This window comes from Anomalospiza imberbis (assembly GCF_031753505.1).
Source record: "Anomalospiza imberbis isolate Cuckoo-Finch-1a 21T00152 chromosome W unlocalized genomic scaffold, ASM3175350v1 scaffold_31, whole genome shotgun sequence".
Taxonomy (NCBI): Eukaryota; Metazoa; Chordata; class Aves; order Passeriformes; family Viduidae; genus Anomalospiza; species Anomalospiza imberbis.
In genome coordinates, this window is record NW_027099315.1 from 4,926,549 (window position 1) to 4,939,633 (window position 13,085).

Below are 13,085 nucleotides of genomic sequence, written 5' to 3' on the forward strand. Positions count from 1 at the left end.
TTGCGGGGTGTCGTGATGGTTCTTTTCACCAATCCCAAAAGTGCAAAAAAAAAGGCAAACAACAAGGGACTATCAGTTAATCACAACAAATGCGCCTTTATTAGGGGCCAAAACAGTAAATGCGATAGTGGGGATCAGAAAGGAGATAAAAGGATAGAGAGAGAGAGAGAGAAGAGGGGTATGGGAATAGCTACCAACACAGGCGAGATCCTCAGTGGTCTGGACGATGGGGATCCGTCTGTCGTGTCGGGGGAGTCTCCGAAGTTCTGGTCGACTCGGGGGTCCAGTTATAGTCCACAGAGGAAAGAGGGGGGAACAAGTGTAACAATGAAAGTCCATTGTCATCGCTACGAGGGAACAGGTGAGTCCACAGAAACCACCAAAGCAAGGCGAATACAATAAAGAATAAGTCCATTGAAATTACTGAAGGGAAACAGGTCATGTCATTAGTGGTCAGACCACCAAATTCCCCTCCTCCCTATAGTAGGGGTCTCAGTCTCAGTCCTTGCGAGGAGGGTTCTCATTCTTTTTTTGTCACAGTGGTAATGAGGCAGATGAGGGGTCTTCAATGAAGGACCACGGGAGTCCCCCCAAAAGTTCCTTCGGCTTAAGAACGGAGATTAGAAGCAGGCCGCGCATCAGGCTGTCCCGTGCTGGGTCCATGTCAGGTCTTTGCCAAGTCCTTGCCAACTCCTTGCCAAGTTCTTGCCAGGCCTTGTTCGGAACAGCTAGCATGATGGTTCAGTGGTTCCACCTGCACTGTGTCCTGTTCTAAGCTGGAACTGCAGTGGGGGAAGGGATTCTTTCTCGTGGCAATCGGAAGGCAGAATGGAGAACAAGGGGTTTCAGACGGGCTCTTACAACCGGGGCTCGGGTCTTCAGCCTAGGCTGCACTAACAGTTGGGGGTCCACCAGATGTCGCCGTTGAGCAAGACGGGAACAGAATTACTCCAAGTCAAAAGGCAAGGAATTAAATGATTTATTTCAAATGCACCGCTCTATTTATAGGGAACATCGTGCAGACTAATTTCATTGGTCTTAGAGTAAAAACATCTCACACTATTGGTATGCAGTGAATGATGCACGGTAGTAGAACCTATCTATAAACAATGTGAACAACAAAAGAGATTAAAGGATTATTTACATTCTTTCCCATCTGTTTCCCAGGCTCTTGCCTGGTTAGAAAAACCTTCTCTTTTTCTCTCTGACTGAACTGAGAATATCCACACTATCCATCCTACAGATCTTTTCCAGGTGGAATGGGGATTTGCCTTCTCAGGGCTGTCAGTACACATATGGCAGCAGTGTCCTGAGGGCCCGACAAGGCCTGTTGGTTTTTATTGCCGTGGTTTCAAAGATGCTGAGAAAAGATACACTGCCTGGGAAAAAGGATTGTTTGTGGCTATCTTAGCTCCCGTAGAAGAGGAAAAAATTGCACGACAACAATCAATTGTATGGAAAGACCCTTTCAATGTTATAAAGACAGTCACTACTGGGACCCCCCCCCACCTGACAGGGTGGCCCAGAGGGCCTCAGTTAGAAAATGGTATGCTCAGATTGAACATTACTGTAACATTTTCTCAATAACAGAAGGAGCTGTAAAAATTTTAGCGATCCAAGAAACTGAGAGCTTGGATAGCAGCCATTACAAACCTGCCTCTGTAATTAAAGTAGCCCCTCCTTTCTCCCCCGAACAATCAGCAAATTCTTGGTTCACTGACGCCTCTGCTAAACAAGAGGGGAAGGTGTGAAGATACAGGGCAACAGCCCTTCACATTTCCTTTGGTGAATTAATTATTACTGAGCGAGAAAGCAGTGCTCAGGTTGGGGAGCTGATAGATGTTTGGAGTGTTTTCCAATGTGGGGTACAGAATACCTCTCTTGCCTGTATCTACACTGACTCCTATGCTGTGTACCAAATAATCCTAATAATCCAGCGCATTACCCTGGATAGCCTGTTCTGGTTGACCTCCCTTACTGTAGGGCTAGTACCACTTGTGCTAAAAACCTTTCTGAATAAATATGCATGGGAAGCCTCTGATGCTGTAGGGAAAGAGCATTGGATAAATATACGCTGGATAATTCCATCATTCCAACTTTTTCTGCCTCTCGGTGGCAGGATTCTGTTGTGTTTACTTTTGCAGAAGAACCTCAAGGGACATGAAGACCTGATAAACCATGATAACACTAGTGTTGGATGACAAAAATAACGTTTTCCCTCCCTTTATGGTAACACAAGGTGACGATGTTGTAATAACATGTAAATTAATTACTGAATCCCTTGCTGAACCTGTACACAGTTACAGCACTGGACCCCATGGTCGTGTTTTGCTTTGTGAGACTTATAATCAGAATTGTTGGTTAAACCTAACTGATGTACAATTTTCCCATAGGATCATGTGTGGCAAAAACAGTACTAAATACTGGGGAGAACTTGATGTTAATGTTGTGACTCCTACCACCCAACCACCGGTTATGCTTAGCCCAAAAATTTTTGAAATTGGACCATATATCATCAGGAAAACAGGTCAACAACAAATATTGTTCAATCCAGCATGGTCTCTTAAACAAGTCAAATTGCTGATGAAAACTAATGTCTCAGAAATTCAGCCAGCTTGTATTGTTTTTGTTCCCGGTCAGGCTCAGTTGGTCCGGCTGCCTTGGTGTTCTAGGGTGAGAAGGGTATCTGCACACCCTCCTGCCCAAGCACCTTTGGCAGAGCTCCCAGGCACAGGCTAGCCCCAGCAAGCTGTTGTAGTGATATGCAGCTCTTAAGCAGTGTTCAGCTCTTTTAGAAGTGATTTCAGCTCATAGGCTTGCTGGGGTGCCTCGGGCAGACGCAGGGAGAGAGAGACGGGGAGCGCTGTGTGAGGTTCCACCGGAGGATCTTTATTTCATCTTCCGTGAAGGGTTCAGGGACAGCTTTCTTCCAACGAGCTAGGGAAACTGAGGGGTTTTTATAGGGTACAGGGGTTTTGAGAAATGGTCCAATGGTGTGGGTCAGGGTACAAATTGACCTATTGTCTTACAGGAAGATAACAGAGGGTCTGAGGCGCGGGAAAAGGGTTCTTTTGCTAGTCAGCATGACTATGCATTTTCTCTGCCCTTAGGCAGCTAATCTCCAGAGGGGCCTAGCAGGCCTATCTGCTGCAACAACTCCACTTTCTGTATTTAATAAAAAGGCATTCCCAATGGTTCTTTTAAAACAATGGACAAGGCATGAGAACATAAGTAATACAATGACAATTACAATGAAAATCAAAATAATTCCCTTAACCAGGGATGCAATCCATCCAGTTAATCCCCATTTACCAAAAAGGTCATTGACCCAGTCTGGGTTCTTTTCTATTTTCACATCCTTCACAAGTTCTTTCATTTTTTGGATGTTTGCATGGATGGATTCTGAGCGTGACGAGAGATTGAAGCAGCACATCCCTTCGAAGTCCTGGCATCCGTGTCCATGGGCGAGCAGCAAGAAGTCAATCGCTGCGCGGTTCTGGAGAGATGCATGTCTTGTGGTTTCCTCATCCTTTAAAAGATCACTCAGGGCGGCAGATGTAGCGTTGGCTTGCTTACTAAGCCAGCAGCCTAGGTGATTTATTTCACCAAGGGCCTTAGCTGCAGCTACCCATGGTAAGAATAGGGAGACAGCGATTCTTTTTGGTTTATTCCAATTGTATAATCTGGGATCACAATTTTCATCAAATTCCGTATAGGATCTTTTGTGGCGATTTTCCTCCCTTTCTTTTTTCCAATTATGCAACAAGGTAATATTTGGTGTGAGGGTAGAAAGTTTCCCAAGGCTACAGGGACCTCCCTGAAGGTGTGAGGGGATCCCAGCCCATACTCGGTCACCACAGATGAGAAACATTCCTTTGGGTAGTACTTTGGGATGGAGAGAGGACACAGATAACACTCGAGTGGTGTAATTGCACCAATCAGGATGGTTATAGGCTTTGTCAATAGGTGATATATCTTTTCGGTATGTGTTTTTTGGCTGGTTAATTCCTGGGCTATTATTTTTTGGGCGTTTATAGTAAAATTTGACGCAGTATGTTGCTTTGGTGGACCCCAGCAAGTCCAATTCTTGGGGTTCATCTAGGGCATTAGGTAACATTTTTGTCCATTCATCCCAAGTATCTACCGGGTTGGGTCTCTTACCTGTGGTGCGGAGGAGCTCTGAGTTATAGACAGGCCAGTCATCTGCTACGAAAGGAATTCCTACTAGGCATGTGGAAAGTGGGTTATCAACGCTGCCCATGGATAAGCACAGGTTATCCTGATTCAATGTTTTTGCTAAGGTTACCCAAACATTATGGCTAGGCTGTGGGCTAATCCAGCTGCAGGCATATGGTATGGTGAAGAGCATCCAAGCAGAGGTGAAGAGAGCACCAGTTTTCATCTCTGGACAGGGATAAGACTTCTGATAGGGAATATAAGCAAAATTTGTTATCTTTTATGATGGGAGGAGGGGGTTAGGGTTTTTTCCCTCATTCCTTTTCTCTGTTCCTTCCCCCCCCTTTTTTGTAATATAAGCAAGGGATGGGTAAGCAGGTGTGAGGTTAAGGGTTTTTAGTAAGAGTTGGGAAAGGGAATTATAGGGGTTTTTAGGGGAAAATTTTTTAAAACAGATAATAACATGTAATTTAGAGAACAATTTTGTGTTTAAGCTATGTCTGGCTTATAGCTTGATTAATGCAGCAGAATGTTATTCATCTTTTCTGTTTCTTCTGCTGTCGTGTGATGTGTCGGTTTTTTCTCAGGTATGTGGTTATTCTGCGACGTCTTCGTCTCCAGGCAGAACTTGTCTGGTTTTGAGGCGGTCCTGTATCCGGTTCAGAGGAACTCTTGTCCGTGTCTGACTGAGTAGTGTTTGTAGTGCCTAGGTATGGTTTTATGTGTTTTCCTGGGTACCACCTTGGGCCTGATGGTAGTGAAACACACGCATATCCTCTACCCCAAGTAATTAACTGGAAAGGCCCTGAGATTTGATGAGTCTCTGGGTCCTTCACTAGCACCGGTGGTTTCTCAGCGAGCTTTGCTTGGGTGGTATTTGCAAAGTGGCGAAGCACTGGAGGATCAGGTTCTGATGTTGTGCCATTTAGGAAGTTGATGACATAGAGAGCTTTGCAGAGTCTTTCAACTGGAGATATGATTTTTGTTTCACTTCGCTGCTGGTTGAGGACTCTTTTGAGGGTTTGATGTGTCCTCTCTATGATGGATTGTCCTGTGGGATTTGCAGGTATGCCTTTCTTGTGTTCTATTCCCCACTCACTGAAGAAGTCCTTTAACTTACGAGAGGCATAAGCAGGTCCATTATCTGTTTTGATCTGTTTTGGTACTCCCAGGGTAGCAAAGGCAAGGAGGAAATGCTTTATGGCGTGCTGTGCAGTTTCTCCTGGATGAGATGATGCAAACACTGCTCCAGAAAATGTGTCAACTGACACGTGTACATACTTTGACCTTCCAAAAGGTGGGAAGTGAGTGACATCTGTTTGCCACAGCTGGCAGCTGTTGAGTCCTCGGGGGTTGACTCCTGTTCCCACAGATGGTATCTGGTAGCTTTGGCAGTTTGGGCAGGTGGCAACAATAGCTTTGGCCTGATCTTTTGAGAGCTTAAACATTCTGATCAGGGCAGGCACATTTTGGTGATAAAATGCATGTGACAACTTTGCCTGGGCAAAGATGTCTGGGATGTTGGCAGTCCCTATTGCCATGGCCAATGCATCTGCTTTCCTGTTCCCTTCTGCAATGAAACCTGGGAGGTCAGTGTGTGACCTCACATGCATTACATAGTAAGGTTGTTTTCTGTGGGAGATTAAGCGTATTAATGCAGAAATCAATTGGTGTAACTTTGGATTGGGAACATCTTTTAGAAGGGCTTGTTCTGCCCTCATAGCTATACCTGCTACATATGAGGAATCTGTAATGAGATTAAAAGGTTCATCTTTGAATTTCTCAAAGGCTCTGACAACGGCTGCTAACTCTGCAATCTGTGGAGACCCTTCCACAATTTGGACATCAGATTCCCATTTTTGGGTCTTAGGGTCTCTCCATGTCATTACAGACTTGTGGGATGACCCTGAGCCGTCTGTAAAGACTGTTAGAGCTTTGAGAGGTGTTCTACTTTGTACTAATTTTGGGGTCAGATTAAAGGTTATATTAAAAAGCTTATGTTTTGGGATATGGGTAGAAATTTGGCCTGTATAGCTATCTAGGGCATACTGGAGATTTTCATTATTCTGAAGCAAATGCTCCAGGTCTCCACTGGTTAGTGGCAAGTGTATGCATGTGAACTCACACCCTGCGAGAGAACGGAGGCGAGTTCTGGCCTTTTTTATTAAATGTGCCATAATTTCTTGGAAGGTGGTAATTGTCTTTGTAAGTTGGTTATTTGTAAAGATCCACTCAAGTATCAACAAAGGGTCTCGAAGCTGAGTATCCCACTGGAAAATCAGTCCATGGAACCGGGGTGCTTTTCCCAGGATGACGAACTGGAAAGGCAGGCTGGGCTCGAAGCGATGGGCTTGGTGTGAAGATAGGGCTTCTTGTACTTTGGTGATGGCATCTCGGGCTTCTGCTGTCAGAGTGCGTGGAGAGTCCAGGTCTCTGCTGCCACGGAGAAGGTTGAACAGTGGGGCGAGGTCCTCTGTTGTAATTCCTAGCAAAGGACGTACCCAATTGATAGATCCACACAGGCTATGTAAGTCTCTCAGAGTTTTTGGGTCGTCTCGGATGACGAGCTGCTGGGGTACGATGGTCCTCTCCCGGATCAGGAATCCAAGATAAGTCCATGGGTTGGTGTACTGTATTTTGTCCTCCCGGATCTCGAACCCTGCTCTTTCGATGGTTTCAATAGTCTTTGTAACTGCTTTGTCCAGGTAGGCTTTGTCTGATGCACAAATCAAGATATCGTCCATATAGTGGTAAATAATTGCCTCTGGAAATAGGCTCCGAACGGGAGACAAAACACGAGAAACATACCATTGGCATATAGTAGGCGAGACCTTGAGACCTTGGGGAAGAAAAAGCCAATGATACCTTTTGAGTGGAGCCTCTCTGTTAAGAGAGGGGACTGAAAAAGCAAACCGTGGAGCGTCCTGGGGGTGCAGTGGGATGCTAAAGAAACAGTCCTTAATATCTATGATGGCAAGTGACCAGTCTCGAGGCAACATTGATGGTGAAGGCAGTCCAGGCTGAAGAGGGCCCATGTCCTCAATTACCTCATTGATTTGACGCAGGTCCTGGAGGAGCCTCCACCTGCCCGTTCCAGGCTTTCGCAGTACAAAGACGGGGGTGTTCCAAGGGCTGGTGGTCTCGACGATGTGACCTTTGGCAAGCTGCTCCTCTACGAGGGCTTGTAGTGCGCGTATTTTTACTTTAGGCAGGGGCCACTGTTCTTTCCAGATCGGGGTCTGGCATTTCCAGGTGATCTGAGGGGTGTCTGGTAGTACGCGCTCCTCAGTGGCCCCAATTAGAAATCCCGACTGGGAATTTGTAGAGAGGCTCCCCATTGGGATAGAACATCCCTTCCCCAAAGGGTGACGGGGGCCCTTACCACAAATGGACGGACAGTAGCCAGCTTGCCTTCAGGTCCTTCGACGAGGATGTTGTGCTTGCTTCGCATGGAAGCTGTGGCACCACCAATCCCTGAAATCATACCTAGTACGGGTTCCAGTTCCCAGTTTGCTGGCCATTCTGAACGTGCCACAAGACTTACGTCAGCGCCCGAGTCCAGGAGACCTAGTCGGTGGGTCTTCTCCCCTTTGCAGGACAGGCCGCACTCGATGGTAGGCCTATTAGGTCCCAAAACCTGTGCCCACATTGCTATAGGGTTGAGGGGAAGCTGTTCCTTGTGATTTCTGGGGAGTAGAAAGGCTTGTGCAATTGGAGTTCCCTTTAAAAGAAAATATGGTAAGTCTGTGCAGCACAGCTGAACCAATATTTCTTGACCCGGGTACACTGTTTGTACTGCTGGAAAAACAAAAATTTCATTTGGGCAATTAACAGTATCACCTATAATTAAGATGTCAAAAGGACCTCCTTTTGGCCCATATTTGCCAGTTGGGACACGATAAACATCCCTCTTTTTTAAGTCAATGGATAAAGCAGTTACCAGCTGACGTCGGGTTCCCGTCTGTATTGCTCTGTATGCTGGATCCCCTTCGTGTGAGGTGGCTTCTCCTGGAATGATGCATGGTTGGGTCTGCATAGCTTTTGATTTGTTGTCTTGGCGTGGAGCCCGACCACGCTCCGCTGGTAGTTTCCCGAACGCTGCTGAAATCGTGGCCGGTTTTGGTGTTTCTGGTAGGTATTACGGGGAATTGGGATAGGTGACCTTTCTGGTCAGTCTTTTATAAAATGTCCAAAGTTACCACAGTGGAAGCAGCGGGTCTGGTCTTTGGAAGTCACTACTGCAAATGCACCAGAAACTCCTTCTGCAATGCCCTTAGCAACTGCTTGTGCTACTGTATTTTCAGTGGAAAGGTGTCGGGTACAACTTTCCACCATTTGTTCTATGGTAGGTTCTGTGTCCAAAGGTAAGGCTCTCAGAATGTTTTTACATTGCTCATTAGCATTGCTCATGGCAAGTTTGCATAACAGTTCTTTTCTTGCCTCTGTGCTCTCTATTTGTTTATCCAGAGCATCTTTAATTCTGTCCACAAATTTAATAAAGCTTTCATCTATTCCTTGTTTAATATTAGAGAAGTGTTGGGTAGGGATAGAGTCATCTGGGGTGAGAAGTAGGGATGTTTTTGCTGCGATAGCCAGGTCTTGTATTACTGCCTCAGACAAAGTTTTAGCTTGCTCTGAAGGTTTCTGCAAATTGCCTTCTCCAGCCAGCTGTTCAACTGAGAAATCTTGCCTATTAGGATCTCTTGCATATGTGTCTGATAATGTTTTTAATTGTTTTTTCCAATGCCTTTCCCATAACATGTATTCTGCTGGGGATAGGAGGCAATGAGCAATATTTTTAACATCATGTGGTATTAAGACGTGTGCTGAAAAGATTGCCTCTAGAAAATTTTTAAAAATATGTGAGTTTCTGCCATGTTCTTTGGCTACTTTTCGAAGTTCAATGAGCTCTTTGTTTGTATTGGGTTCCCACGTAATCTTAGTGGTGGAACCCCCTCTTTTTCCCTTAGAATAAGTTACAGGGAAGGCAGAAATTCTTTGTGCCAACTCCCAATCCCCTGCTCGGGTGGCTTCCATCTTAATTGAAGCCCATGGATCCAAATCATCTGTGTCAGAACTGTACTCACTATCACTACTATCCTCAGATGAGGAGTGTTTTTTCTGGCGTTTTGGAATGGCATTTTGCAAGGGTGTGGGGTGCTGGGAAGAAGACTGCAAGGCGTGGCTATCGACAGCACAGCTGGGGCAGGTTTGAGAGGCATGTAATAGCGTTATGCCACTATGGGGTATCACTGGAGTACCGTGGGAATTTTGTGGCTGTAGGGTCTGGAGCGAAGGGACCGGCGGGGGGGTGGGGTGGGTAACAGCAGGAACAGATACAGTTGCATTCGGAGATATCGTGGGTGCGGGGTGTTGACCACACTTGAGACAAGAGACCTCCGGAGGCTTAGCAGGCACACAGGAAGGGTTTGGTAGCCGCGCGAGGGAGGGGGAAGGCGGGGGACGCGCGGGCTGGGTGGGCGGGGACCGCGCGGGGGAGGGGGAGAAGGGGGACCGCGCGGGCTGGGTGGGCGGGGACGCGGTAATCCCGGGGGGGCAGGGCAGGAGCGGAGCAGAAGCGGCAGGGGTGAGCTGGGGCCCGCCCTCCCTGGAGTCCGGGTTTGTAGATAAGGTATTAGCACTTGAAAGGGAACAAGCTGGTGGGAGAGATAAGGCTGGAACTGCTTCTGCCGCAGAACCCGTCCTATTTCTTTTTTCTACCGCTTTGGTAATTTTGTGAAAAATAGGTAAGAATCGTGTAACAGAGAAATCCCCATTAATTTGGGAAGTATATATTTGTATGCCCACAGAGTCCCAAAAAGAATCCAAGGTTATGGAGTGTGTATTAGTATCAGGAAACTGTGAAATTATCCATTTTATAAACTTTTTTAAGTTAGGTTTCAAAAGTTTAGGGTTAGAGAAAGAAGAATTATTAAGGGAAAGAATTTCTAAGAGTTTTAAATATACGTCTCTCTCGTTCTGGGGTTGTTTTAATTTACTATTTTTTGATCCCATAATATTATTATTCCCTTTCCCCTCCCAGCAGTAAAAAGAGAAAAAAAAAAAACAAAAGAAAAAGAAAAAGGGACCCAAATGAAAAAGCGCGCGAAAAAAGGCTGTAATATACTTACTCCTCAGCCAAATGTGGGTCGGAAGCTGCTGGAGGGTGGTCTGCCACTGTCTGATTCCTCAGGGCTGGACAAAGAGGGTCATTCAGACACCTTCTGCAGAAAATTTCTTCTATAACGGAGAAGTTATCTTCAGAAGGATTCTGGCCGGACCCAAGGCAGTTACTCTTCGCGAAGAAGGCTGCTCTGGTGGGTTTTATCTTCCCGGTTGGGCGGCCAGATTATTGTTTTTGTTCCCGGTCAGGCTCAGTTGGTCCGGCTGCCTTGGTGTTCTAGGGTGAGAAGGGTATCTGCACACCCTCCTGCCCAAGCACCTTTGGCAGAGCTCCCAGGCACAGGCTAGCCCCAGCAAGCTGTTGTAGTGATATGCAGCTCTTAAGCAGTGTTCAGCTCTTTTAGAAGTGATTTCAGCTCATAGGCTTGCTGGGGTGCCTCGGGCAGACGCAGGGAGAGAGAGACGGGGAGCGCTGTGTGAGGTTCCACCGGAGGATCTTTATTTCATCTTCCGTGAAGGGTTCAGGGACAGCTTTCTTCCAACGAGCTAGGGAAACTGAGGGGTTTTTATAGGGTACAGGGGTTTTGAGAAATGGTCCAATGGTGTGGGTCAGGGTACAAATTGACCTATTGTCTTACAGGAAGATAACAGAGGGTCTGAGGCGCGGGAAAAGGGTTCTTTTGCTAGTCAGCATGACTATGCATTTTCTCTGCCCTTAGGCAGCTAATCTCCAGAGGGGCCTAGCAGGCCTATCTGCTGCAACAAGCTTGTTCACCTTTTTTGCAAACTTCTTTTCAGGGTTGGATGACCTGTTTGCGACAGCGGAACCCTTTTAAAAGACGGATGTTAAGAGACATAACCGGTGTTGTGGGAACAGGATTGGGAATTCTAAATAGTATTGATTCAGAAGTATTAATGAATAAATTGGCTACCACAACTAGAGATTTGACCAAATTACAACAACCATTGCAGTCATCCTTATCTGTCGGGATCTGTGATATTTAGATGCTCCCGAGATTGTAGAAAGTCTCTGTCTTTCAGGCACGCTGAAAGATAACCTTGGCCAATAACCTTGTGTCGGCCAAGTAAATGACCGAGAGAGACCAGATAAGGTGCACAAAGCCTGGTTGTGAATGTTACCCGTTTGTGCATTTTAAATCTGAATATTGTAACGAGCTTTGGGTTACGCATTGTAGAAGGGGATATTGGCCAAAGGGCTTGTGTGATAAGTGTCTAGAGGAAGAACTATGCCTGACTAACCACGTCTTAGAGCTCGCCACTAGTCTGGGTATAATTGAAATAGACTCCTGGCTGTGGTTTCGCCTGTTTCAAAATGGGTTGGGAGGAAAACTAAGATCAAAGGCTCAAATCATAACAGCTGAGTGCTGGAGATTAAGTAAAGTACTCTACAGCGCTGATGCAATTAGACTATCAAGGTGGGGTGCCTTTAAAAGGAGGTATGCAGCTCGGTTCAGGTACAAAACCCTGGAAGAATATTCTTGCTACCGAGAAGATAGCTTTGCTTGCCGCTGGTGGCAACCCAGTGGGCGTAGGCAAAGGCAGAGGAAGACTAATATGGGGGATTCTGATGAGCCTGAGTCTAGCCGTGTGCCACACGACTAGTACGACTAGTACGCACTTGGAAAACTTGCCCAGCACGAAGGGGCGGAGCCCCAGTAATGAGTGCAGACAGTGCGTGCAGACTGTTTTGGGAGGACAAGGAGAGATGGAGGCTCCGGCATACCCAGCCCCAAGAAACTGCAGCAAGGGTGAGTAAAGTGGGTACTGCTCTGTAAATGGCACTCAGCGGGGGATATGTGAATTAAAGGGAAAGATAATGTGTTACTTAAAAAGGGCGACATCTAAGGACGGGCAGTCAGAGCATAAAATATATAAGAGGGATGTTGGGCAAACACTTATCCCTGTCTGTGACAAATGAAACTGCGCGGTATGGATCGGAGGGAAAATGGAGTCAGTGTTTGTAGCTTATTTTCAAGCTAATCAACTGTGTTATGCTAATAATCAGCTGGGAATGTGTGTAATGGGAGGAAAAACGTACTGGGTCTGAAGGAACTTGAAATATGAAAATAATCTATCTCTCAAAGATGAGCCGGTTATTCTTGACCTCCTTGAGGATCATGATGACAGAGCTTGTCTACAATTTGATAGGATATTTTGCTTATCAAGAAATAAAGAGGGAGTAGACCCAGAGAGTAAAATGAAGCAGGTAGAGCAGGAACTGAAGAGACAGGAGTCAGAAATGAGAAAAAGAAGGGTAGAACAAGAGAGGTTAAAAACCCTGAGTGAGTAATATGATCAACTGGAGAAACAGTATAACGATTGGGGATTGCATGCCTCAGACAAGAATCTATTTATAGATTTGATGCATGAAATGCAACAGAACTGGGATTGTCCAATTGCTGGATTTGTGGGAGGCTCACGTCAGCTGAAAAATGGCCTTGGAAAGGTGAAAGTTTAGCTCCAGAGCAACTTCTAAAATGGCATAATGCTAGAATTTCAACAATCCAGAGACCTGAGGGATGGGTTTTAGATAAGAGGGTAATTGGAACAATATTTATTAGTATGGAAGGAAAAGAGTATAGTGAAGTAGTAGGATATATCCTGTGTATATCCACTCTAGCGGTAAAATCACATAACAAAAGCAGGGTCTGGCAACTGGAATCTCCTGCAGGGTACTGGAGCTGTGAAAAAGAGAATAAATGTGAATGGAATGATAAAATTGGACTCTGCTGGAACAAAGGCTCTGGAGCTAATCCTTACCAGTC

At 45.9% G+C, this 13,085-nt stretch overlaps 1 long non-coding RNA gene across 1 annotated transcript in view; it reads right to left on the bottom strand.

The window, feature by feature from the left end:
• Positions 1-13,085, bottom strand: part of LOC137465603 (uncharacterized) — a 605,328-nt gene that overhangs the window by 414,461 nt on the left and 177,782 nt on the right. The gene's annotated exons all lie outside the window — the stretch shown is intronic.